At 56.1% G+C, this 25,359-nt stretch overlaps 1 protein-coding gene across 4 annotated transcripts in view; it reads left to right on the top strand.

Moving 5' to 3' along the window:
- ZNF516 (zinc finger protein 516) overlaps positions 1-25,359 on the top strand; it is a 72,282-nt gene that overhangs the window by 236 nt on the left and 46,687 nt on the right. The window contains exon 1 of one of the 4 annotated variants that reach the window (XM_037145852.2): positions 220-297. The exons of 1 other annotated variant lie outside the window; for it this stretch is intronic. The gene's annotated coding sequence lies outside the window, so the exon portion shown is untranslated. Of the gene's footprint in view, positions 1-219; positions 298-3,463; positions 3,562-3,740; positions 3,812-25,359 lie in introns of those variants that run through there. 2 more of the 4 variants (XM_037145823.2, XM_037145833.2) reach the window with 2 other exon arrangements.

Here is a 25,359-nt window from a genome sequence, read left to right as displayed (position 1 = left end):
GAGGGGCTCCCGGGCGCGGGGAGGGCGGCCGGGCTTTCCCTGCTGGTAGTTGCTGGGCTCCGCAGTTCCAGGAGTGGGGAGATGCAACTTCAGGCGGCGAGGCGAGCGCCGGGAGGTGGCTTTTACCGCAGTGGAGGGGCGGGGTGGGGGCCGAGGTGGGAGCGAGGAAGAGCCTCTGGCTTTGTACACTTCGTCAAAGGCGACGCGGGAGGAGGGGAGCTCGGGTGCGCTCTCCATCCATTAGCAGACAAAGAGCAAATTGCCTTACTTTAAAGTAAAACGCTCTGGCTAATGAAGGTGAGTGATGGGGCTGCGGGCCCGGAGAGCCGCTGCGGGTGTTAAGGGCTTGGTTGACGGGATCGATGCGGTGGGCACCGAGCGCTGCTGCCTCGGGGACGCGTTTGCGTGGGGCCGGGGGCTGTTTGTCCGTCCCCCTCCTTTCCTTGCCTACATGGAGCCTAAAAGTGACCCTAACATTAAAGAAGTGAGATGCTGGAAAGGAAGTTAGGGCAGTGGTGGGAGTGGGGTGGGGGCGGGGGCCAGTGACTCAAAACACTGGTGGGGAGCGCGGGTCCGGGTGGCAGGGACTTCTCAGAGACGCACCCAGCCAGACTGGGGCAGGGGCTGAGCGGGGGGGGGGGGGGCGTGGGGATGGGGGAGGTATTGATGTCAGTATGTATCCGGGTGGGTACACGTACAAGAAAAGAATGCTTGGGCTTTGAGTTGGGGGGGGTGGGGGTTGGAAAAGCGCCTTGTCTGCCATTTCCAGGGATAACTAACACACTGCATAGTTACGCCCGGTGTTTAGATTAAGCCGCCTTGCCGCGTTGAAAGAAACGTGTGTGGATAAGTTCTCTAAGAGCCAGCGAGTGGAGTGTTACAAACCGCAGTGTAGGGGGCAAGGTGGGTGCGGTGATAATCAGCTCTGGTGGGCTGGGAAGCCAGTGGGCCCTGCCGTTAGGGAGAGACCCAGCCTTTCACCCGAAAATGTGGGTCTGTAAGTCAGCCCCACTAATTATCAGCCTTAATAAGCACCGCGCAGCAGGCCGGGAGCTTCTGTTCGAGAGTCCGTCTGCTCCTCATTCCGCTGGGTTTGTTGATAAAGAACTACGTGGTCTCCGGGTGTGCAAAGATCAGCTTGCTCGGCCCCCTTTTAAAATATATTCATCCTGTGCCTTATTTAACCCAGATGCACAAAAAGCTATTTGCTGCTTCATTGTTGGTTTACGTTGTTTTGAAAAGGCGACTGGTGTAACCTGTGGAATTTGAAATGCAAATAAAGGCCTGTGGGAGTTGAGGCAGAACAAATCGGCGTTTATAAAGTGAAAAAGATTCAATGTCTTTGAAATCATTGCAGAGGCAAAAACAAAACAAAACAAACAACAAAAAGCCCCACCAAAGCCCAACAACGCGCGCGCGCGCACACACACACACACACACACACACACACACAAAACCGGGAGAAAGGGGAGTCATTTTTCAGGGAGCGAATTGTGACGTCAGGTCTTTTTGGAAAAGATATTTTTAAGGTCTGAACCCTGGGTATGTAAAGTGCTTACAGGGAAAACAGATTACAAGATTAACATCTGTTAACATGATCGTTTATCTCCAGCCAAAAATAGGTCAGTTCTTAAGGAAACATGATTGCTACTGGCTCATGCTTAAATAAAATTAAAATAATGAGTTCATAAATTAGGACTGGAGGTTTTTTTTTTTTTAAATCTAACCTGTGAAAAAACATTTTTTACTTTCGGAATAAATGGAAGGTCAAAGCTCCTTTTGGGTGGTGAGAAGGACGCTTCACCCTGTGTCCACCCTTCGCAGAAGCCCCCGTCTCCTTATTCGGGGCCACCTCTCTTCCTCCCCTCCCGGGATTGCTAGTTTTCTTTTTCATCCATTGCGGGAGTACAAAATATATTTAAATGGATATTGTTTGACCCCTCCCCTGCCCCCGCCCCCCGGTTAAAGAAGGAAAACTCTCTGCGCAGATGGCTAACTTTCAGATGTTCTTTTACCATTAAATGAATCCGTGGGGGCGGGGGTGGGGGAAGGAAACAGCCTTGCAAAGTTTCCCTGCCCCCTGAGTGAGAGTGACGGCTCTGCTGGCCAATCCGTAGCGACTCTCCATCCCGGAGGTAATTTGGGATGTGAGTGTGTGTGCGCGCGTGCGCGCGCGTGTGCATGCGCCCATGTGTCTGCACACTGTTCAGTCCCACCAGCCCCGCGCATCCGCAGGCTCTTGATTTGCACAGCTGTCTGCTACGTGTAGATGTGGACACGCGTTGATCCGAGTCCGGGCAGCTAGGTGGGCATGCGGCAGTCCCAATGGAGACCCTGCCTCCTCCGAGTGCCCTACTGTACAGAATGGACGCAAGAGGCGCTTTCGGATTCCAGTGGAAACCTGCAGAAGGGAAGAAAAGAGGAGTAATGTGATTATGCTTTTCAACAGCTGGGGAATTGGTTCCTTCCGTCTCATTCCCACGCGGCAGGCGGTCCCCAGCGCGCTCAGGGTCCGGGTAGGGGAGCCCACTTGCCGGGCTCAGAACGCACCGAGAACGAGAATTGTTGGAACTGGTGTTAACTCTGTACAAAGTAAAGGCAGCGTGCACCTTCCGATTTCCAATTTTATTTTGTCTCTGGAAGTTGATACTCAGCCCCTTCTACAGCGTGACCCGCTCACGGTCAGTGGAAGTTATGTGGCCCACTGACTTGAGAGTGCGGAACGCGGGTCGCGTCGCCGGCACAATGGGCATATTCACGGGCGCAGAGCGGCCTGCCCCCCCCCCCCCCGCGCTGCGTGCTGGCTCGACCTGGCACCAGCCTCCCTGGAAAGGTTGGGAGCAGTGTGTGTGGGGACGTGTGGACCAGACCGGGCCATGTAGCATCTTTGGTCACTGCCGCGGTTGCCGGGCTCTCACGGCGGGACGGATGGCGAGGCTGCGAGGCTGCGGGGCGCGGGTTAAGGACCCCGTGCGCCCTCTGCCCTCTCCTTCCCCAGGAACCCCTGCTGGGAGACCCCTGGGAGGGACCCGCGCCCGGGCCGCGGGACTAAGGCCATCTCGAGGGCCCGTGGACCCTTCGTCCGTAGCAAAAACCTAACTCCGTTGTCAAGCGAGGTCGAGTCCCGTGCCTTCAGTTCGGGCCATTTCCGCCCCCCAAGGCGGAGTTGGATCTGATTCTGCCTTCCGCCCTCCCAGCGAGCTCGCCGGTTGTGGAACGGGCAGCTCCGGGAGGTGTCGCGGGATCAAATCATTCCTATTTCTGAATCTCCTGGCGTTTGGGCAGCCGAGGCGAACTGGGGGTGGGGCGGGGGCGGGGGGCACTTACCTGCCCGCCCTGGGGGCGGGGGCGGTGGCCGCTTGTTGCTGGGCTTCCTGGGGGCGGTCCGTGGGCGGGGCGGCGGGGAGCGAGGTGGGGGAGGGCCCGGCCTGCGCCCCCGCCCCCCGGCGCCCGCCCCCCGCCCCCGTCATGTGGAGCGGACGTCACTCGCCTGCACTGTAACCCTAGAAGTGAAAGAGACCGGGACCCACGGCCCAACTTCGCACCGTAACAAAGGCGGGGGTCCGTGCGGGCCGGAGGGGGACACGCTGGGGTGGGAGCGGGCTGGGGGGGAGGGGTGGGGGCGGGAGGAAAGGGGTGGGGCGGCCGGGGACTGGGGGCCTGGCCCGGGCTGGGGGGCACTGAGTGGCGCGGGGGAGTGGGGGCCGGGCCTGGCCCGCGGTCCGTCGGGGGGCGGGGGCCTGCGCCGGGCCCGAGGGTCTGCGCGGTGGCAGCGACCGCGCTGTGGAGGCCCAGGCACGGCGGAGGCCAGGTAATTGGTTTCTATTTTAAACTTCACTTTGTTCTGGCGGAGGTGGGGCGGTGGGAAAGGCGTGGCCCCCAGAGCGATTACGTAACTGTTCACACCTGATTCGGTCCTGCGCCTGGGGTTCCGCGCGGATTGGGGCGCACCCGCCCCGGGCGCCCGGGGAGGGGCTACTGCGAGTGGGTGTGTGTCCTGTCGGGCGACCTGCCCTGGCCGAGCGGGAGGAGCTGGGCGGACTGGGGGCCGCCTCGGAAGCCCAGAGGTGCCCGTGGGCGTGGGCCGGGCCTGCCAGCGGGGCCCACTGCGTAACAAAGGGCAGGGCTGCGGGACCCTCGACCGCGCGCCGCGCAGACCAGCAAGTCACAAAAGGAACTTTGGAAGGTGGTCTTGGTGAAACATTAGTTCCCTTGTGAACCTGCCATTAAGTCTCCAACCCCGATTGAAGGCGACTTGAAAATGGATGCACCTCCCCGCTGTGTTGGGTGGAAAATAAATACCCGTAGAGAACCGACCTAGAGAACCGACCGGGGCGGAAACAGGGATGGCGGTCCCCCCGCAGGACCTTCTTTGGGTGATTTTCCAGGCCGTCCTGGGGACATGATTGGGGTATTTTGGTGGAGGAATGTAAGTGCTACTTTAAGGAAGGAGGCGTGCGTGCTGTTTCATAGGCTACTTTCTCCTGCCGAGTAAGCAGCTCGAGTTATCATTTGTTTGCTCCTCCTTCATTTTCCGTTGCATTCTTTGGTTGTGGCGTCAAAATCGCTGCGTTGTTTGTATTGACGCAGACCGGCCAGGATTCAACATGCCACATGCCTGTGCTGTGGGTGAATGGATAGTTCTCCCTGCCCCCTTGGTAAAATTAGAGCAAGCTGGGAGGTGCTGGGGGGGGGTGCCGGAGGCTGAGGGTAGGGTTGCAGGCTGGATGTCTTGGGTTTCACCAGAGAGCCGGCCATGCCATCTTGAATGGGCCCCTGAGAAACCCAGCTCCCAGTGTCTCGGCTCAAGTATTTTGGTAATGGAATTACAGTTTGAACGGGCTCAGATGCAAACACAGCGCGTCTAATAGTTTTCTTCCCCTGTTCGTAGGACTTCGTTTTTGTAAACTTGCTGATGTGATCGTCCTGAAACATCCAGGGCACGTTAACATTCTAAACAAATAACGATCCCAGGGGTGTGTGTGTGTGATACAGCTAATAACCGAGAGGCCTGGGAAGGCCTCTCCAAAGTGAAACCAGACAACTCCTTGCAGAGTTGCTCTTAGGGACCGAACTCAACAAAGGGAAGACAGGAGTTTTTGCTGCTTTTCGTTTTTTTCAGAGTCTCTCTCTCCCCCAGGGGCTGGCTGTTCTGAAATGAGGGGCTCAAGCACTTTGGCTTTGGGGTGTGTCACAGCCGACCCGGGAATAATAGTGTCCCGGACCAGAGTTAATCCTGTGTATTTGTAAACAACCTTTCAAGTGGCCTGAGCCATTTAGAGTTTAATCAGCCTGAAGACCCAGGGTTCTAACTTCACAGGATGTTGTCCCAGAAACCGGCCTGCAGCCACTGCAGGGAGAGGTGGCTGTCGAAAGGGGGTCAGCGCCAAAGCCCATTGCACCCACCTCCGAAACTGAACCCCACCTTTATTTACCTTGTCTCTGCGTGGGGGTGTTTGAGGCTGGTATAGGGAAGCATTTGATTATTGTGATTGACCCACCAAGGAAAGGCAGCTTCTTGGAAGGATGCGGCCGAACCAGGTCTGCTCTCACCGACCGCTCTCAGTCCTCCCTGCCAGGGACCAGTGATAAAGTGGCCTGGAGATTTTGGTACAGTTTAGTTCGGGATCGCTCTTGAAAAGCCAGTGCTCAGTTTATGGGGTTGTTGTGGATTTTTGTTTACTTGCTCTCAGGGTCTGTAGTGCTCTTATTCATAATTTACCAGAAGGAATCTTTTTGAAATCTTGAGGGAGTGGCTGGCCGGCTGGCTGCGTGTCGCGTTTCAAGGGCATTACACCTTAATGCTGGAGAAACAGGAAACTGGGAGAGAACCTGCTGACGTGCAGCCTGGAGGAGCTTGCCCAGACTCGGGGGTTCTCCGGGTGTGACCTGCTCCTTTTAAATGTCCGAGGCCTGCTCTGGCTCAGCTCCCTTTTCGTTGGAGAAAAGGGTGTCCATTAATTATATAATTAAAAATGGCATTTTGCTTATCATGTAACCAGATTTCTCAGTCACATGTCGAGGGGACGGATTTGTACGTCCTCATTGGCACTGGATGGCCAGTTTAGTTGGAGACATGCACACTAGGCGATAGCGTGGGTTTGAGGGTCGGTCCCAGCTGATGGGTGAAGGCAGGAGAGTGTTAGATATATTCAGTGGGTTGCTGCATTATAAACACTGCAGTGAAGAAGTAACGTTCCTAGTTCAGAAGCAGACATGCCGTGGATGTTGACACATTGTATCCACATGCGTGTGGATACAGCTCTTCTGACACAATCAGTTCCTTCTTTCAAACATGCATCCCTTGGCTGCCCCAGCACTGCACGTCCAAAGTCCTGGAGGCCGAGGGGAGAGTCGGATGAGCCCTCGTCCTACTGAACATAGTCCAGGCATAGCTGTGGGCCCCCAGGCCTCCCGGGTGCACCGGCGGCTCGGGCTGGTCCTGAAGGTTACTCCTCCTCCAGTGTGGGCCCAGCTGCTGCCCGGCGAGCACCGGGGCACCTAGAGCGGCCTGGGCAGGCTCACCATGGGATGGCTCTGACCTTCGCTTCCAGGATTATTAATGTCCGAACCCGAGGAATTAATGGCCTTACTGTCTTTAGCTGCCAGACCCTCACCCTGGTGGCGGAGGCCCCACCTCTTGTGTGTTTGCATTTTCAGTGGACTGCAGAGTGGGGACGCGGGTGTGTGCTGCAGCCTGGCCCTGCGGCGGTGCAGGTGACCGAGTCCTGCACATAGACGACGGCAGGAGGCAGTTGGAAGTGTGGATGCCGGTTCTCGGCCGCAGGCCGCGTGCCCTCAGCCTTGGACTTGAGGGAGCAGTGGGGGCCCAGCCCTTTCGTGTTGGGCTCGGCGCTGCGCGGAGTGTGAGCTAACTCCTGTGACTGTGGCCCTCGGCTCCCTCCTGGCCTCCCTCCCACTCACTCCCAACCTTCCTCCCCGATGGCCAGTGGGTGCTGGCAGCAGCCGGTTAAGGGTTTGAGTGTGTCTTGGGGCCTTGAGATGGGCAGCATTTTCCAGAGTCAGGCCTTGGCCTTGGTCCTTTTTGGCCCCAGGAACCAGTGTATTTGGGGGGCTGGAGGTGGGCACTTCTCTTTGATGGAGAGGCGACCTCTGTGCTGAGTGAGGTGAGGTCACACCCCCTACTCTCACCAGAGGTAAGGGGAGCGGTTTCTGGGGTGGGCCCTCTCTACCCCCGCACTCTCTGGGAACGCTCTCGCAGTGTTCGGGAAGAGTGGCAAACTTTCACAAACCCATTTTAAGAAAGGAATCACATCAAATAGTTATGAAGAACTTGTTAAATCAACTTAGTTGGGAGGCAACTGAGAACATTATGAATTTAAAATGTCTCATCCCTTCTTTAAAAAGCATCTTTATTTAAAACTAAGTTTCCTCCACAGAGGGCCGCTTCAGGGGCGCGACTGAGCTGTAAGAGGGGCGTCCATGGTGCGGTGAACGCGCCGTTTGTGCCTGAGATCTGCGAGCTGCCGCGGTCTCCAAGCGCGTTTGAGCGGCCTGGGGAAATGCGCTGCCGTAACTGTCCGCGAGCGTGTTCTTTGTCCCCCGAATCTGGCTGCGTGCGATCTGAGCAGCTGAAGCTTGTCTTTCCCCGGCTGTCAGATTTATGTCCAGGAGGAGCTGTTTTCCAGCGTCGTGCGTTTGGAGGGGAAAGGAGGGTGGTAACTTTCCTTAAAAGTAGTTTCCCCGAGGAGATGGGGCTTCCAGTGGCACTGGGAAGGACAAAGCAGGAGCAGTTAGAAATGCAGCTGTTGTTGGCACACGGTCATGTCAATATCTGCAAAGTAAAACGGCGCAAAAGCAAGTCGTTTAAAAAGCAACTGCGCCGGCTGCAGATACATTTGTGCTGTTTACTTCAGATATTGCGTTCTTTCTGGTCCATCGTCTTTCTGTTTTGGGTCTATGTATGTGTGTTGGTCAAGAATTTAATCCAGTCAAATTCTCCAACTCCCTTTAAGAGAAAGGTAGCGTACAGGGTGGGGAAAAGTGTGTTTACTGTTGTGTGTGTGTGCAAAACACAGTTTCTTCTTGTGTTGTTATTTATTCATTATCGTATTGTCTTCCCATGAATAACTAACGGGAAGCCTGCCTTCCTGATTTCGGTGGGGTGTAGGCAGCTCCTCCCAGGGGCGGTGAGAACAGGGAGAATCGCTAACTTATTTCCTTCGGAGACAGAACTCGCCAGGTGTTTCACTCTTTCAGAAGCAGGTAGACGTGCCCCCCCCCCCCCCCGGGAGTGGCTGACGTCAGCGCAGCCCTGGGAGACAGCTGTCTTCCTGTCCCCTTGAGCACAGGTGACATGTGGTGTTGGCTTTCATGGACTGTGAAGGGAAGACTTAAAAATTTGAGGTTCTTTCTGGGTTAAAACTCTGTAGTTTTTTTCTTAATGGCTGAGAATTAAAAATACATATTTTTTCAGCATTATTTAGTAAACCTCGACAAACCGTTTCCCCTTCGGCTCTTCCCATGTGAGAGGAAAGGGTTTGTTTAGGAATTTTTTCCTTTGTTTCAGAAAAGGGCAGCGTGCGTCTGCCTTTGCCATATGGCTCCATTTAACCTGTATTGCTCGAGCTGCCTGGGCGCTGTGGTCGCCCCGGTTTATTTCAGTGTTCGAGAATGTTCTTCGAGCTTCCGCACAGTGCTGGGCGCGTGGAGAGTTGTGTGAGAGACTGGAGCCCGGCTCCAGCAGTTCACTGTGCAGCAGGGTGTCAGGCAGAGCGAGCCCAGGTCCTTGCGATTGCTCCTGAGGTGACTTCTGTGGGAAAGCGTTCGACCTCCCATGTTGATGGATGGAGTTAATTCAGGAAAACACTGGCCCCAGGTGGGCGGTCGACTCCTGCTGCCTGCGGACAGGCGGAGGCGGGGGCCGCTGTGGAGGGACCTTTGCTGCCCACTCCAGTGACTTTGGCCGGGAGCTAAAAATTGGTTCCCCTGAAAGGTGTGCCACTTATTTATTTATTTATTTATTGGATGGATGAGTGAACAGATCCTATTTCATAGTTTTTTACTTTTGTGTCTTTAAATAATTTTTTATTTTGCAGTTAAAGGTAACATACAAGATTCTATTAATTTCAGGTGTATAACCCAGTCCGAAAGATGGCTCTAGTGGTGCTTAGTTGTCTTTAATTTCATTTGAAACAATTTTCTTAGATTGTATTGTGACAGCTGTCATATCAGCATGTGCTAAAAAAAAATCTTGTTAAAGTTGGTGAACTTTTGTGCAGCCATTATAATATTGAAGATGGAAGAAGATACGCAACATTTTTGGCATAGTGTGCTTTATTATTTTAATAAAGGTAAAAATGCAACTGAAATGCGAAAGAACATCTGTGCAGTGTATGCAGAAGGTGCTGTGACCAGCAGAACGTGTCAGAAGCGGTTTGCAGAGTTTCGCGCTGGAGATTCCTCGCTGGACGATGCTCCGTGGGCAGGTGGACCGGTTGAGGTTGACGGCGATCAAATGGAGATGTGAACTGAGGATTTGAGAACAGTCAGCATTCTACTATGTGAGAGATACATGACATATTCAAAATACCCAAATCAATAAAGTTATTGGTGAACGTGAAAAACACATCTTTTATTTTATGGAAAAAAAAAACCAAATGAAGTTTTTGGCCGACCCAAAAGAACTCACTGAGGCCTTATCCTGCTGCATCTGGCACCCCCCAGCGCCACGCACAGGCGTCGAGTCATTCCCCGCGCTGTGGGCTGGGACCCCGTGACTGGCCTGTCACCACGATCCTACGCACCGTGGGAGCGTTGGTGACGTGGTGCTGGAGTCACCTGGAGGCGGCTCTGTGATGTTCCCCCGAGGGTCGGGTCTGTTTACACAGGCCGTACACAGGGGTTGACTCGCGTGGAGTTCACAGGGGGGGTGTCCTGCAGCCACATCTTGGGAGTGGATGGATGCGCTGTCTCACAGATGATTCACCTCCGTTTTTAACGTCCTGCGTGGCCGTGGCCGTGCTGACACCTCATCGCTTGGCCCCTGTCCCTGCGATGAATCCATCTCATCAGCTTCCGTGGAACCATTTTTCCTGTTTTAGGGGAGGAAGTCGACACCTGTGCCCGTGGCTGTGGGCGCCCACAGGGGGGGGTGGGCGCTGTGCATGGGCAGGTGGGCCTGCCAGCCGCGTGGGGAGTGGCACCCGTGGGCAGGGGCGCACTTGGGCTGATGCACGATTTGTGTTGACAGCGGCTTGGAGAGAACACTTTTATGCCATCTGAGAAAAGATCATCGTTCACGTTGATAATCCCATCCCCTCAGACTGAGCCTTGTCCCCCCAAAGCTGTTTGTGTCTTCAGCGTGACCATCAGCATAGTGACTACGATTCGCCCCTTTGCAACGCCAGGCATGGCGGAGGTTCCCGCGATGCTGGGGAGTCGCACAGTCCCCCCCCCCCCCTCGCTCAGGTGGCTTCCTCGTTTCAAAAACGGCCTTTTACTTTTCAAAATAAGACTCGAGGAAGCAGGTCTTGTGTCTGAAGCCAGCTCGGACAATAGGACTTAGTGAGTGGAGAATCTGAAGGTACTTGCCCCAGCTGTGTAAGCGTGGGGACGACTCTGGAGGTGTGGGATGAGGAGTGGCATTAAATTGCCCTCTGTAAGTTACCTGGTGGCAGAAAAGCAGGATCTGTTAATGGGTGTACAGGAAGATTGCTTATCAGTTATTTTCCAGAGGAAAATGACCACCCGCTTAGCGTTTGAACTTGAGAAGGAAAGGTTCATTTTCCTAATAGCTACACTCTCTTCAGTATCTGCAGGAATTGGTTGACATAGGATTTGCTGCAGGTGGAGTTCGAAGTCTCGTAAGTGTGTGGGAGAGGGTCCGTGTTTGTTGCGAAGGGACCAGGAGCCTCGGGCCTCTTAGGCGGTCTGCTGGGGGGGGGGTCCACCCGCTGCCCCTGGACACCACCTTGGAATGCGCACCGGACCCCCAGGGCAGCTGATGGCTGCGTCCGAGCTGTGGTTTCCTCACCGCCCCTGCCGGAGCCGAGTGCGTGGGGCTCTTCTCCGCAGCGTGGGTTTCCCTCAGTAGGAGGATTCGGCGGTGTGACCGTGAGGGAAGAAACACTGACTTTTCACCGTCCTTTCCCCGTCTTCGCGGCTTTCTGTCCGCGCTCGTTCCGAAGGTCAACGTTGAGAGTTGTGCGTATGTGGCAATGGCGGGGAACGGAGGGTCCTTTTGGGTGAAGACTGATGTTTTCGGGGCACAAAGCGCAGAAGGACACAGAGATGGGGCCGGGGGAGGGGCGGTGGCCGGGCTCCGGGCCGGATTTCTTGACTTGCAGTTCAGACCCAGCTGAACGCATGACGTCAGGCGGGGAGCAGGCCCCGCGCGAGGCCGCTGCCCAGAGCAGTCATGCTGCCCGGTGTAGACCTGGCCAGGGCCTGGGACTTGGTGTGGGCGCCAGCCGCCCCCACACCTGTTCCGCTTCTGGTGCCGACCTTGAGCTCCAGAGAGGAGATGTGGGCCAGATTTTCGTGTCTCTCCACGGGGATGGCGTGTCAGTATGAGAATGGGACAGGTCCCGTTCAGGGGGACAGCGGCGGGCAGAGCCAAGAATGGGGTGCCCCAGTCTCTGGAGGCCCTGCAGCTGTGCACACGGATTTCCCGCTCGGCGTGGGGCCAGGACACAGTTTCTTGGGAAACCCAATGGCAACACCCACATGAAATCACTTGTCTCGAGAATAAATATACGGAGCAAATATGACCAGCATGGGAGAGAGAGTCCCTGAAGGGCACGGGCACCAGAGACTTGTGGGGAGAGGGACCGGAGAAGACAGGTGGTGGTGGGGACGGTCCGGCCTGTCCTGGGGGCCCGTCCTGAGCTGTGCAGCACAGGGACCAGGGCAGGGGACTGAGCCTCTGCAGGGGTTGGCGTCCCTGTGACAGAGCCCAGCCTCGGGGCCCAGATGGTTGGGGCTCGAGGAGGAGCTGCAACGGCGTCCTTGGTGCAGGCGGGCAGGACGGCCGCCGAGCAGGCAGCCACCGGTCACCGTGAACGTGCACTGCCCTCTCTGCCCCGGTGGCGGTTCAGACACACGCCACACACAGCCACCAGGGACGGCCGGTTGCCTCTCAGACTCTGGCCGCCCTGTCAGTGTGTAGGGGTCCCCATCCCCTCAGCCGGCTCCGGAGACCCGAGCGGGGCCAGAAGCCACGTAGAAACCCTCCTCCTTTGCATCGCAGCTGTCCTCTGCGGAGGAGGAATCAGTGAGTCGAGACCCCAGTCTGAATGTGTTTTCTCAGAATCTTTGACCAGTGTAGACCAAGAGGCGCCCCAGTCACTCTGCTGGGTGCAGGTCTTCCTGGCCACCGTCCCGTGTGACAGTGACGTGTCTGAGAGCGTTCACAGGCCTCAGGCGCTGGTGGCTGACATCCCGCGATGTCCGTGTGAGTCGCAGCCGTTGGCTTCTGCGCACCCGTCTCATCCCATCAAGGGCACGCGGTGCCTTTGGGGTCACACGTGAAATACACAGAGAAAGAGACAATGCCACTCAAGCAGCAAGCGGAACAGTGGCCACAGCGAGGGGAAGAGGCTTCGTGACCAGATCACGACGTCCCCTCCACAGCTCTGTGTGCTTGAACACAGCTCGGTGTCGACTTTCTCCAACCGAAGCCAGAGCGAGACGTGGCCGTTCATACGTCGAATAGCGGAGGTGGGTGAAATTCGCCAACCTCCCGTGAAAGAAAAGCCTTTTTTAGCTGCAACCGGAAGGAGACTTTTTACCTGGATGTCACACTGGCTGTTTATGTGCGTAATTTTACGCAGGCGAGGGCCTTGAACTCCGTTCTTAAGCCCAACACCACCACGCCCTGTCAGAGGTGAAGCTCTGACACCAAGGACCACGGGCTCGTGAGCAAATGCGAGGCGTCAGGAGCTGTTTTGAATCTCCGCGACCGTGTGGCCCATGTTGTCGGGTGTGACAGTTTCCCCGTTAAGAGTACAAGTTCAGTTTTCTTACGACTCACTACAGACTCGGGATGACCTTGCCCAACACCCAAACAGCCAGCACTTGGACGGAGACCCCCGTTCTCCACGAAGCTCCTTTCTGCCCACACACAGCGGCCGGACGCCTGCCTTTCTGTGTATGGGCATCCTGCTGGTTGGAGGGAGTCCCGTTGGTGCCTCTCCCCCACGGGGACACTGGGGCCCACACGGTTCGGCACCCGGTCACAGTGCTGTAGCAGGATTGCTAGAGTGGACCATTCGGGGGGCAGTAGCCCTGAGTTTGTGGTCTTCCTCACACTCGTTCAAATGTGGAGAGTCTGTTTATATCTTGGTTGAGCCGTCTGGCGTTGTCTCACTTTCTGGAAGACCAGGGTCCCCCCTCCTGCCCCCTCCTTCTTCCTGGGTGGCTGGGGTCACCTGTGAAATCACCCAGGAGGAGCCGGGATCTGCTGTATGGTGTCCCTTGAGCTGGAACCCAACCCGTTCATGGCCCTGTGTGCTCTGAAGACAAGCAGAGGTCTTGAGTAATCCACCAAGAAAGGGAAATGTCAGGGGTCTGCGAGTTTGAGAGAGAAACTGCCCCCGTTCATCCGGCCGGAGGGACCGGGCTCCACACTGGCCGCCTGCCTCTCTCCCCTGTTCTCCAGGTCAGTGTAGGGATGGACAGTCCGCCTGCTAAGCTCCGGAAACCGGGGCCTGCGTTTCTCAGACTTCAGGGCAGGGTCATGGACTTTTCTGGGGGAGGGGGCAGATCCTAAGTGTTTTGGGCCCACCTCTCCGTTGGCACGACCCAACCTCGGCCGGGAGCGGGGGCCGGCAGAAGAGGCCAGCAGACGCAGGCCGCGGTGGACTCAGACTTGGGTTTCCTGTTATTTCTCGTGTCACAAAACAGTATTCTTCTGATTGCGATCCAGCCACTCTAAGAACATAAAAACCATTTGTAGCTTGCGGGCTCTGCAGAAACAGGTGTCGGGCTGGGTCCGCCCGCCGGCTGCCGTTGGCCGGGCACCGCGCTGCCTGGTGGCGGGACGGGCAGCTGTGGTCGTGGGATTTTCTAGTGACCACGCGAGAAAGGGTTAAAGAAGTGGGTGGAGTGGCGTCGGCACGTTCCATTTAACCTGTGAGGTCAGAAATGCCACTTGGTCCTGTCGAGCGATGCACAGGTCAGTACCGAGATACTTGGATATTTCTTTTTCCACACTAAGTCTCTGAAACCTGGTGTGTACTCCACACTCACAGCCCATCCCTGTTGGGACTTTGCCCCGCTGGCCTCCGCGGTGGGTGCGGCAGCTGTAGGGGTTGAGGTGACGAAGCCCCCACCATGACCCATGGCCGGGTGCTGAGGGTGAGCCAGGAATCTCCACTCTGCAAGTTCAGCTGTTTTTTAACAAGGATGTTGAGCGAACGTGTGTTACTTGGGAGCTCTCTCAGCCAGATCCTACCTGTTACAGGGAAAAGGTGCCTTTGACCCCCGGGAATGTGTGCCAGGAGCCCCCGGGGCCCTGCGGGGCACAGGGCCGGAGACTGGGGCTGGGACCGCAGCGCATCTGCCCCCGAGTCCTGGGTGAGTTGGCCGAGGGTGCTCCTGGGTCAGCCCCCCCACCCTGTCTAAGTGTCCCCTGGCAGACCCGCCTCTGAGACGGCGCCCGGTGCCAGAGACGTGGTACCTCCGTCCCGGTCCTAGGGAGTGGGGAGCCGAGTGGGGTCGGGCACAGCCTCTGGGTGCAGCCCACCTGCAGGCGTGCGGCCTGCTCTGGGCCGGGCTCGGAGCCTGTGCTCTCCACCCCTGCCCGTGCCAAGTGGGTGGGGCCTGGCCTTGCCCAAGGGCCCGAGACAGGTCCCGAGGGCCCGGGAGGGATTCAGCAGGCGTGGTGGGTAGCCTGAGGGTGTGGGACCATAGAGGGACCATCACCATGCTCTGACTTCATTCTCTGTCTCACCCCGTGACCACTTCACAACCAGCGTGAAGACCTTGTGAGTGGTTTGGTCACTTCTACTTGTGTGTTGTACACTTTGCCTGTTGATTTGAGGAGAGCGGAGGAGTGGGTGTCACTGAATGAGGGGGAGGCATGTAGAGGTCAGTTCACCTCGAGATGTTGGAAGCAGAGACACGGAACAGAGGTGCCGGTCCCTTGGCCTGGGTACCGGCCGCACCTGCCGAGAGAGCCTGGCGGGCCTGGCTTCCTGTCTGCACCCGGGGGTCGGGGCGGCAGAACGCCCACCCTGCGCTCGCTCTGTTGAGGAACAGAAGACGGGAGGGAGCAGCGGCCCCCCAGCCCCCTGCCCGCATCCCCACGGACCACGTGCGGCCCCAGGTGCTGGAGACTGGAGACCTGGGGCGGCTGCCTTGGGGGTCAGTTTGCTCCCAGTTCTGAGTGGAGCTTGGGAAGGGCTTGCTGTCGGGGTGTCCACTCAGCAGAGCGGCGTGGAGGGCAGAACTTCCGTCCCCACAGTGGCCCTGGGACAGGTGGGCTTCATTGAGCCTTTTAAGTGGGTCATTTTAGTATCATAATATTAATAATAACAAATACGAAGATTTCTCCTCCTCAGTGGGTAACAGTAACGGCTCAGAAAAGCTCTTAGAGGAAGAGGAGTGAGCAACTTGGTCAGAGGAAACCTGTCTCCTTCAAGAGGGAACTGCTGTGAAGGGCCGACGGCCGAGTGTGTCCCTGCCCACGGTGTTTTCTGAGCGTGAGCCTGCGTGACCCTGGGCTCCCAGGAGTCCCGTGGAGACGCGCAGAGGGGGGCAGTCCTGCCTCAAGGGTGGAACAAGGGGCCTTTTGGTGGGTGCCGGGGTGTGTTTGGGGTGTGTTTGGGGCGGCCTGGGCAGAGGGCACAGTTGCATCCGTGTAAAAGTGAGAGAGTCACAATGCGTTAGTGCATTTAGTCAGTGCCTCAAGGTAGGTGTGAAACGCTATGCACCTAGTCCTCCACCCCCATTCGACTGGACACTGCTGACCTGTTTGGCGGTTCCCTTCTGCCCCATTTTCAAGGTGAGACACAGTTAAATCGCTTCCTCGTTCCGGGCTGGCCCTGATCTTGGCGACAGCGCCGTGGCTCACCTGGTCTTCCTGCCTGTAAGTCAGGTGTTCTGCTCAGCCGGTTTATTGTTTTGACTGAGGGCCGAGCTCCATCCCTTCCCTGTCCATCACCGAGCGCTTCCCTTGTGGGAAGCCAGACAAGTTCTGTTTGCTCTCACCTGTGGAGGTGCCGGATCAATGTTCAGAAGGTTTACCAGCTCTTTATTGTTTAATAAGCGTGCCCAGGGTTCAGGGGGAATAACGAAGTCCAAACCGACATTGTTCAGCTGTGATAAAGAGCACGGCTTAGCCGTGAGTGTTCCCATGTTTCTGCGGGTCAGCAAGAGCGTGCCGTGGGCGGGTGCAGCCCGGGCCAGTGCAGGTGTCTGCCCGAAGCAGGTGAGCTTCCGGGAAGGGATCCCAGTGCGTGTCCGACCTGAACCTCTCCCGAGTTTTGCAAATCCACATGCACGTCAGCGAGTTAGATTTCGTAAACGGGCCTTTGTCGTGGAAATCATTGAAGCGTCCATCGCTGGTCACCCGCCTTGTGGCCGGTCATCCCTCTGGGGGCGTCTAGAGCTTCGGCCGTTTCTGCCCAGTCAGGTGAAATTTACGGGCGATCAGTTGCCCGCGGGTCTGCTGGTGGCGGCGGCACCGGGGTCGGCCTGTTTGAACGCTCCGCTGCAAAAGACTCTTTCTCAGACCCACTGTGACTGGGTGCGGAGGTCCGTGGACGTTGGACATGGGCCTGGAGGCTTTCGTTCAGTCCCTCAGGTCAGAGTTCCGTTCATGTTCATCCGAAAGTCACTTTGCTTCACTCACCTGATGACATCTGGAGTTGGCACCAAGAGTACGGGCTGTGTTGGGCTCTTAAAACACAGGGGTCTCAGTGCTGAGAACCTGCTGCTTCTTCCCCGGACCACGTGACGCCAACCATGTTTCTCCTGTGGAATCAATCCCTTTGCTGGCATTGAGTTGAGCCCAAGGTCATTATTGCAGGGAACTGTGTGAAGCTCCAAAATGTCGAGATTGAACCGGAATTGGACGTGGACAAGTAGGTACCTGGGATCATGCATTGTCTGTGTCTCTTGCATGAGGGAATAAAGACGGAATGAGAGTTTCACTTTCAAGACATCCAGAGGTTTTCAAAGGCAAGTGTCATAGAAACTTGCAAGTGGTCTGCAGGTACGGCACAGGGGGCTTAGGGAGGGTGCGGTGTCACAGCGGTGACACATTGTTTGCACCCACACTTGTCTGAGCCATTGAGTTACAGCCCCCGCCGGAGTCAGAGGCTTTCTTTTCAGAGAACGACACAAAAGGCACAGTCCCCAGACTCCAGTCGTCACCTTTGCCATCAGGATACCTATAACCTAGAGCGGAAATCGCATCTGGGAACAAAAGAGTGAGTTGGACATTTCCCGGCACGGGTATGATTTTATTTCACGGAAGCGACTGTACTGTCTGCCGTGTGCTAATCACTGTATCGGGATTTTAAATACACGAGCTTAATGACCACTAACATTTTCACAACGTCCCCCTTCAAGGGCTGTGCAGAGGGTACTTCCTTGCTCACACCTATGGGACAGATGGACAGATGGTGGCTGCGAGCACCTTTGGGTGCAGCCGGCCTCTGGGACCCGGACGCCCACCCCAGGAGGCTGCCCAGCATTTACTCCGCCCTGTCGGGGGTTTGTCCTGGAACGCAGAGAAACTCTCCGGCAGTGTTGTGTTCTTGTGGGCATAGCTCTTTGGGATGAATGCAGCGTTGGGATGAAGGGGCACTTGAACTGATGGGTTTTGCCACACCCTCCAACTCCGGGTATCGAGATGCCTTTGCGTAGCCAGCCCCAGTGACAGTGTGAGCGGTGGCCAGTACTCGTCCCCACGGGGTGTCGTCAGTCCCTCAGGTCTTGGCCAGCGTGATAGGGAAAATGTCTCACCGAATGCAAAAACTCCAAGTGGTGTTGATCATTTCGTAGGTTTCCTGACTCTTTCTCATGAATCGCCTGTTCATTCGCTTGGTCAGTTTCTCCAGAGTGTTTCTTGAATTGTTGCTCTTTGAGGACAGTTGGGTTATTAGGAGAATCACCTTGTGCTTTGCGTTTGTTGCCTTTTGTTTATCCTTTTGTCTCTTACGTCCCATGTAAGTTCTTTTTGCTCCGGAAACTTGCAGACGGCGTGTGTCTGAACCGTTTTCCAACACGTCTGAATTTAGGGGTGTTTTTGAATTTGAGGGGGTAGAGGCGTATACCACAGTTCTTTTCATTTCTTACACGGTTATTGCTCTGGTTACTTTTTCTGTTGATTCCTGAGTAAACTTTGGACATTTGTATTTTAGTAGAAAATCACCCATTCCTTCATCCACATTATCCAATTTATTAACCCAGAATTTTGAAAAACATATCCTTTTAAATTCCTTCTGTTGGTGGTCGGTAACCCCAATTCCTCCCAATGTGCGACTTTCTTTGTTTAAAACAGATTTCACCTGTTTCATTTGTTGGAGGGGAAGAGAGAGACAGAAAAGGCAGAGAAACATCCACTCAGTGGTTGCTGCATGTCCCCCACTGGGGACCTGGCCCGCAACCCAGGCCTGAGCCCCGACTGGGAATCGAACTGGCGACATGAGCCACACCGGCCAGGGCCTGCTTTAGTTCATTAGGTCAGCTAATCACTTTTCTCATTGGATGATCAAAGAAGCGGTTGCTTTATCAGTTTTACTTTTTTTCCCATTCGTTTTTAAAATTGAAATGGGAGGGATTTTACCCTTTTTGTCAGTTTTTGACCCACCTGTTGGTGTACATCCACGGCCTCCGATGGCTGGAGCGCTCCTGTTTCCACGGGGAGTTTTAGGAGAGGTTTCGGTCGTACTTGGCTGCGTTCCTCTCCCTCCCGAGTCCTGTGGAGAGTCCGACGTTTTCCAAACGGCTGAACTTTGGTTGGTGCTGTTTCCGCATGTCAGTTTGGTGTCCCGGTCCTTCCCCCGCAGCCCCTGAGACCCGTGCCCTTCCTGGGGTTGCCCCTGGGAGAGAACATCTTGGGGGTCAGGGTAGAGGGGCCCCCTCCCCTGTCACCGTTAGCAAGGTGGCAGGTGTGGGGTTCGGTAGTCGCAGGTTACGTAAACCTTCCTCGTTTGATTCGAGTGCTCTACCGTTGCGATAGTCTCTTTGATCTACTGGGCGTAGGGGGGGTCCGCCATTTCTCCCAGACCCCTTCTTGCCCGGGGGTCTTCCCATGTGTTCGCTGGGGCGTTTGCCCTGGATTTTAGTCTGTGTTGTTCGACTTAAAAGTTTAAGGACAGTTAACCCTCTTTGTGATTTCTCTTTTTTTACCCTTAATAATAACACTGTGGCTTTTGTGCAACCTTAGTGCCTTTTTAAAACCACGGATTAAACTTTTACTGGTATTTTCCCTCGTACTATTGCTTTTGTTCGCATTTTTCTGTGCATTTCTGGGTATATTTTGTGACCAGGTCTCACTTTTTTGGGGTGGTTTCAGGTGTCTCCATGGAAAACACTTACTGGATTGAGGTTTTTATCCAGTCACAGAATATTCTTAATAAACAGTTTTATCCATTTATAGGAATGCTAAGATATTTTTTCTCTCCTAATTAAAAAAACTTTTATGTTTCTCCCTTTTTTCCTTCATTTTCTGTTCATTGGTCTCTGAATTGTTTACTTTAATTTTTGAAATCAGAAGCTATGTAGAAAGTCTAATGTTTTCAGTTCCATCAGGGGTTATATTTATAACTTCTGCCTAAACTGTGTTTCTCAATCTATGAACTTCAGTAACTGAGCCGGTTTCCTCTGTGGGGAAGATGAAGCAATGCCCCCCCCCCCCGCCGTGCCTCCCCCTCTGTCTTCATCTCGTCTCCTCCTCCACGTCCCACAGCAATTCCTTTTTTGGGTGTTGTTTGGGTCCACCGTTGCTAATTTATTATTTCACGTTATGTACATTTAATTTCACGTTGAGCCCGCGTGCAGACCGTGGGTGTCTAGATTTGCTTCTGTTCCTTTGCTCCCTGGGTTCAGCGATTCTGGCCAGACTCTCGCACTGGTACTTTTTGCTGAGGCCTGAGTCCCCTTGGGGGGGACCTTTGCACGAGGCTTGGGGAGGACGGCTGGCTGGTGGGGACACCGGTCCCGGTCTCGTGTGCAGTCAGCTTCCTGAACGGGGGAGGCACCTATGAGAGCTGAGTGCGGGCGGTGGTCCTAGCGTGCGTGTAGGCGTGCATGAGTGAGCGCCTGTGTGTGTACGTGTTCACACCCGTGTGTTTGCGCCATGTGTGCACGTTTGTATGTGAGACTGAGTGTGTGCATGCATGCATGCACGCATGTGTGAGGTGTGGCAGGCAGGCAAGCGTGGGCCCCAGGCTGATGTCTCCGAGGCTGTTGGGGTCGGAGGTCAGGACTGGATGTGGTGAGACTCAGGGCCGGGCACCCTCTCCTGGGGCCTGGATGTGGGGTGCCCTGCAGGGGCCCGAGGAGGGGCTGTAGGGTTCTGGGGAGGGTCATGCTTCCCACCGCAGGAGCGATTGTGAGACAGGAGAGTGACATCCTGGACACAGTGGGATGGAGCCGAGGGCCAAGGGTACGCACTGTGGGACGTGGTGCGTGTTGGGCCACTGGGCAGAGGTGTCCCAGGGCTGGCCCGAGGTCGGGTGTGTGCAGGGTGTGGGCATCTTCTGTCAGGTGACGTCACAAACCAGTGGGACCATCCACTCGTCTGCAAAGAGGCCTGAGCACCCTGTGTGGCGTGTTCCGGTCGTGGCCGCAGCCCCTGGGCCCCAGAGATGCCTGGCGTGTGTGGCTCCCGGGGCCAGTGGCTGAGGATGGGACCAACCCCTCCTGTCTGCCTGATGCCTGTGCTCAGATCTCACCTGGGAACCGTCAGGGGCGAAGATTCAGCCACAGAGCGGAGGCCCTGGCCCGGCCCGGGGGAGAGGACCGGGCGGCTGGTGCCCTGATGGGCGGCAGGGCGAGGCGGGTGGCAGCACAGCCTGTCTGTCCCCTGTCCCCTGTCACGGGGCCGGAGTGGCAGAGCCCCTGGGCGCAGCAGGTCAAGGGTTTGCCAGGAACGGACATGCAGCCTCCACGCTGCCGAAACTGTGCTCCTGAGGTTCCTCGTGGGCTTGTGTTTTGACCGCCTCCTGCTCCGTCTGGCCTGCGGGTTGGAGAGGGACCTCGGGGATCTGTACCTGTGGTGTGTGTGGGTTAAACCGCCTGAGTGGTGTCTTTGCACTGGTCAGCTTACGGAGACGTTTTCAGGAAAAGGAGACTGGGGTACAGGAGGGGGTACAGTAGGGGTCTTAAAAATCCGTTTCCTTGCTCTGATGGACTTCTGCGTGCGGGCAGGGTTTATGGAGAACTTCACATGGATTCAGGAGGAGCGGCCCTGCCGTTGGCCCGCGTGGTTGTGCAGTGTTCGTGACAAAAGCCGAAGCGGATTCAAGTTCTCGAGTAAGCGAGGCAGCGCCGAGCAGGTCCACGCGGACCTGCCAGCCAGGAAGACTCAGGTATTCCTTCCAGAGCTTCTGGGAACGGGCTCCGTGGGCCTCGCCGCTGGGCCGTTCAACACGGCCACTTGGATGGGATCTGTGGCGGAGCCGGCCGTGAGAGCAGATTGGCGCTGGATGGAAACGCACTGTTCCCAGGGCTCGTCCTTAGAGCCGTGGGATGGCATCGGGTCCTGACCACTTCTCGCTCCTGCGGGAGGGGAAGGTGTGTGGGGGGTGCAGGGGATGCTTCTCTGTGTGTTTCTGCCCAGAGAGCTCACAGCAGAGGATGCACAGTGGAGCGCGGTCACCTGCCAGCCGGCCGCGTGGCTGGGAACCAGGACACTGGCTGCCTCGTCTAGAAAAACATCTTTCACCGAACAGTTTGTTGTTCTCGTGGCGGTCTGAGCGTGTGGAACTCTAAAACTCTAACGAATGCTACTACTTTCCAAACTTTCCAACGGTCTGTTCTGTTCCAGGTCTGTTCCACGGGCTTTTCACGATACATTGTTTCCCTAAGTACTCCATGAAGTATTCATTTAAACTTTGTGTTACCACTTTTAAGGGAGGGTTACATTAAAGTATCTGAAGTGATCGTAGGCATTAAAAACCTAGACAGTTTTACTTCGAATTTTTTATTGTGATAAAACATACATGAAATTTGCCATTTTAACAGTTTCTAAGTGGCCGGTCGCGCTGCCTTCTCCGCTGAGGGAGTGTGAGTTGAGAGAGACCCAGGCCGCTGTCTGATGTTCCCAGTGCAGGGCGGCTTCACCTTCAGAAGATAAAAACAGCAAGTGACGCCTCTGTCCAATCCCAGCATGAAATTTAATTTTTAAAAATATTGAAGTTTCTGGTCAGGAGACTTGAAGTTACCATAATCTCTTTTATCGAAAGTGGGGATCTCCGCCCTTGGCCTGGCCCAGCAATTTCACTTAATTCCTGGTCCGTCGAGAGAAGTCTCCCCGCAGTGCAGTTGTGGGTACGGTGACGAGGATTTGGGGGCTTTCACCCTACAAGGGAGGAGATGTCAGCTGACCCCCCAGCGGTTTCCTCAGACTGCCCACCCTGCATAACCCTCGTCCGTAGACTTCTCCAACAGCTTATTTTTAAAAAGCCCACTAAATATAGAGCTGTAATGAGTGTAGCTTTCTTAGTAATATTTTAAAAAGAAGAGCAGGAGGTCCTTAATAATAATACGTTTGGGTGCAATTTTGGGCTGGTGACTGCAGCCCCAGCCAGCCCTGCATGGCGGTTGCTAATTTTATGTTTTGCTGGGAGGAGGAGGAGACTGCCCTCCAGCCGGGAAATGTTAGCACTCTAATTTGACATCAGTTATTTATATTCAGGCACACAGAGCTAAACACGTGGAGACACTATAACTTTATTAAACTGAAAAGGGCCTTGGTGGGGTAGCCAGTTGGTTAGGGCCTTGTCCCCATGTGCCAAGGTTGTGGGTTTGATCCTCAGTCAGGGCACCTGCAAGAACAGCCAATGAATTAATTCATCAGTAAGTGGAACAGCAGATTGTTGTCTCTCTCTCTGCGTCTTCCCTCCTCCCCCGGCCTTCTTCTCTCTTTCTTCCTTCTTTTCTACCTCAAAAATCTATAAATAAAAAAAAATAAGCATGGACTTTAAGTGCCTTTGGAAGCAGCCGGGGACGCCGAGGGCGTGACCACACTGCAGACCGGAAGTCCCTCCCAGTGTGTTTTTTCCCCCATTGGTATCGCACGTCTGTGGTTTGGAGATGGTCGGACACGTGACGGGGTGCGGACACAGTCCGGGTACCCAGGACCCCCGTTTCTTCCAGGGCTGAGCCGCAGAGCTGACGGGAGCTCGTCGGCCTCCGTGCCTGCCCGGAGCGAGAGCCTTTGCCTTGGTTTTTCTCCCCCAGATCAGCAGTGGGGAAGGAGGCTGCTGCTTTCATCTTGGGGTCTCTCATTTCAGAGGAAGTTTGCCTGCAAGGCGAGGTGGGGTCCCTGCGTCCCAGCCTTTGTGTTTGTCGGTGTGAGCTCTGCCTCCTGCAGGGGTCTCCGTGCCACGCAGGCCTGTGGGCTGACGGAACGACAGCTGTGCAGAAGGCTGGGGCCTGCGCCTCCTCGATGACCTTGTGCTCGGACGGCACTGCCTCGGGAGGCCGTGCTGAGGGGCCACTGTGTGTGGGGTGGGTGCGCAGGGCACAGGAGCGTCCAGGGCTGTGCCTCCCGTGTGGTGGTGTCTGCAAGGGCAGGGGGCAGCTTCTGTGCAGTCGGGGCTTGGACGCTGAGTGACTGGAGATGTGTTGTCCCCAGCAAGGTCACAGTCAGAAGAAGCTGGACCTGGTCGGGGACCCTGGCTCTTCGGGGCGCCGTGCTGGAGGTCTCCTCTTCCTGCTGGTCGGCCTCTGGAGCTGCCCCCGGGCCCACCGGGACAGTGGGAAATCCGAGCGTGGATTAAGCAACAAACAGACACAGGGAACAGCCAGGTGCTGGCCACAGGGAAAGGGGGTGGGGGAGGTGAAAGGGGGCCAAGGGGGTGATGGCGGCAAACGGAGGTTTCTCCAAGGCCCCTCTTGCTCTGTGGGAGTTGAAGTGAGTGCAGAGTGGCTGCCCTCGGCCACGGATTTCTTCCCTGGCCTGTGGAGGGCCGGACGCAGGACGTTGCCCCTGAGCCCACACGCTCGTCCCGGCCCAGGAAGAAGTGAGTCAGAGAAGTGCGTGCCTTGTTTGAGAAGCCCAGATGTGGAAGCATCGAAGCAGATTGTCCAACAGCTGGTGTGTCATGGACGTGGGACTCGGGCGGCTGGAGGCGTCCGTGGGGCCTGTCCTCGAGGGCGCCCGGCCGCGCGGTGGAGCAGACGTCCCCAAGAACACGCTCCAGAAACCCTGCCCGACCTTGACCTCCTAAGGCAGGTTCTCCGCGTCAGGCCCAGTGCTCAGACCTCGCACCCGTCCACCCTGCCCAGCCTCCCAAGGGCCCGAGGAGACCTGTCTCGGGTCTGAAGGGTACCTGGCTGAAAAACTGCCGAAAGTGGGAAAATAAAGGGCAACTTCTCGACTGCTCTGTGAGCGAAGCGGCCAGACGTGGGGGCTGGGGCACTGGCCCACAGTCCTCCCAGACGCTTGGCCTCCGGACGGAGGCTCCAGGAGCTTGGGGGTGGGGGGGGCGGGCAGGGACACAGGTTTCCCATGAGCTGTGGGTCCAGCTCCTGGGCCTGCGGTGTGTGACTTAGGTTATTCCCACGAGGTCTTACCTCAGTGGCTCCTGCCTCTCCTTGTTTTGAAAAAAGGGTGTGTAATTTAGGGTTGAGCAGACACACCCTCACACCCTGCTTAGGGCTCAGGCGGTGCAGTATTTGGGGGCTTTAAAAGATGTTTGCAAGTGTCATTTCTGCAGCTCACTGTGGCGTCGGCGTGGAAGCCTTCCGTGGGGCTGAGCGGGGGCACGCAGGGACGGGGACTGGGCTGGCTCCCTGGGTCGGCGTGGTGGCGCGGTCTGGCCCCCAGCTGCCCTGTGAGTTCAGACATGGGGCGGGTGCTGCGGACAGGTCTGTGGTCCAGAGGCCTTTGCCGGCACTTCTGGGCACTGGTGTAGGGCAGGTGTGTTGGAAGGGCGGGTCGGCTTTGGTGATGTGTCCCAAGAGGACAGCTGGCCCAGAGGAGGAGCACTGAGACGGTCAGGGAGTCATGCGGGTGGCCTCAGGGCCGGCCCTGTCCCGAGTGTGGCCGGCACTCAGGTGGGGCGGGAAGCCACCCCAGGCGCTGACTTGGCTCCTAGCTGCCCTCAGGGAGACCGATTCTGAAACATCACCGCAGCCCCAGGAAGGCTTTGTCCATTCCCATCCTTGTACTTTCTCTTTAAGGAAAAGCAGTTAGCCAACTTTCTTAGAGTGTGA

This window comes from Artibeus jamaicensis, unplaced genomic scaffold, assembly GCF_021234435.1.
Source record: "Artibeus jamaicensis isolate MK-2021 breed Jamaican fruit bat unplaced genomic scaffold, CSHL_Jam_final contig_354, whole genome shotgun sequence".
In the NCBI taxonomy this organism is placed as follows: domain Eukaryota; kingdom Metazoa; phylum Chordata; class Mammalia; order Chiroptera; family Phyllostomidae; genus Artibeus; species Artibeus jamaicensis.
This window is presented reverse-complemented; position numbering and strand designations above follow the sequence as displayed.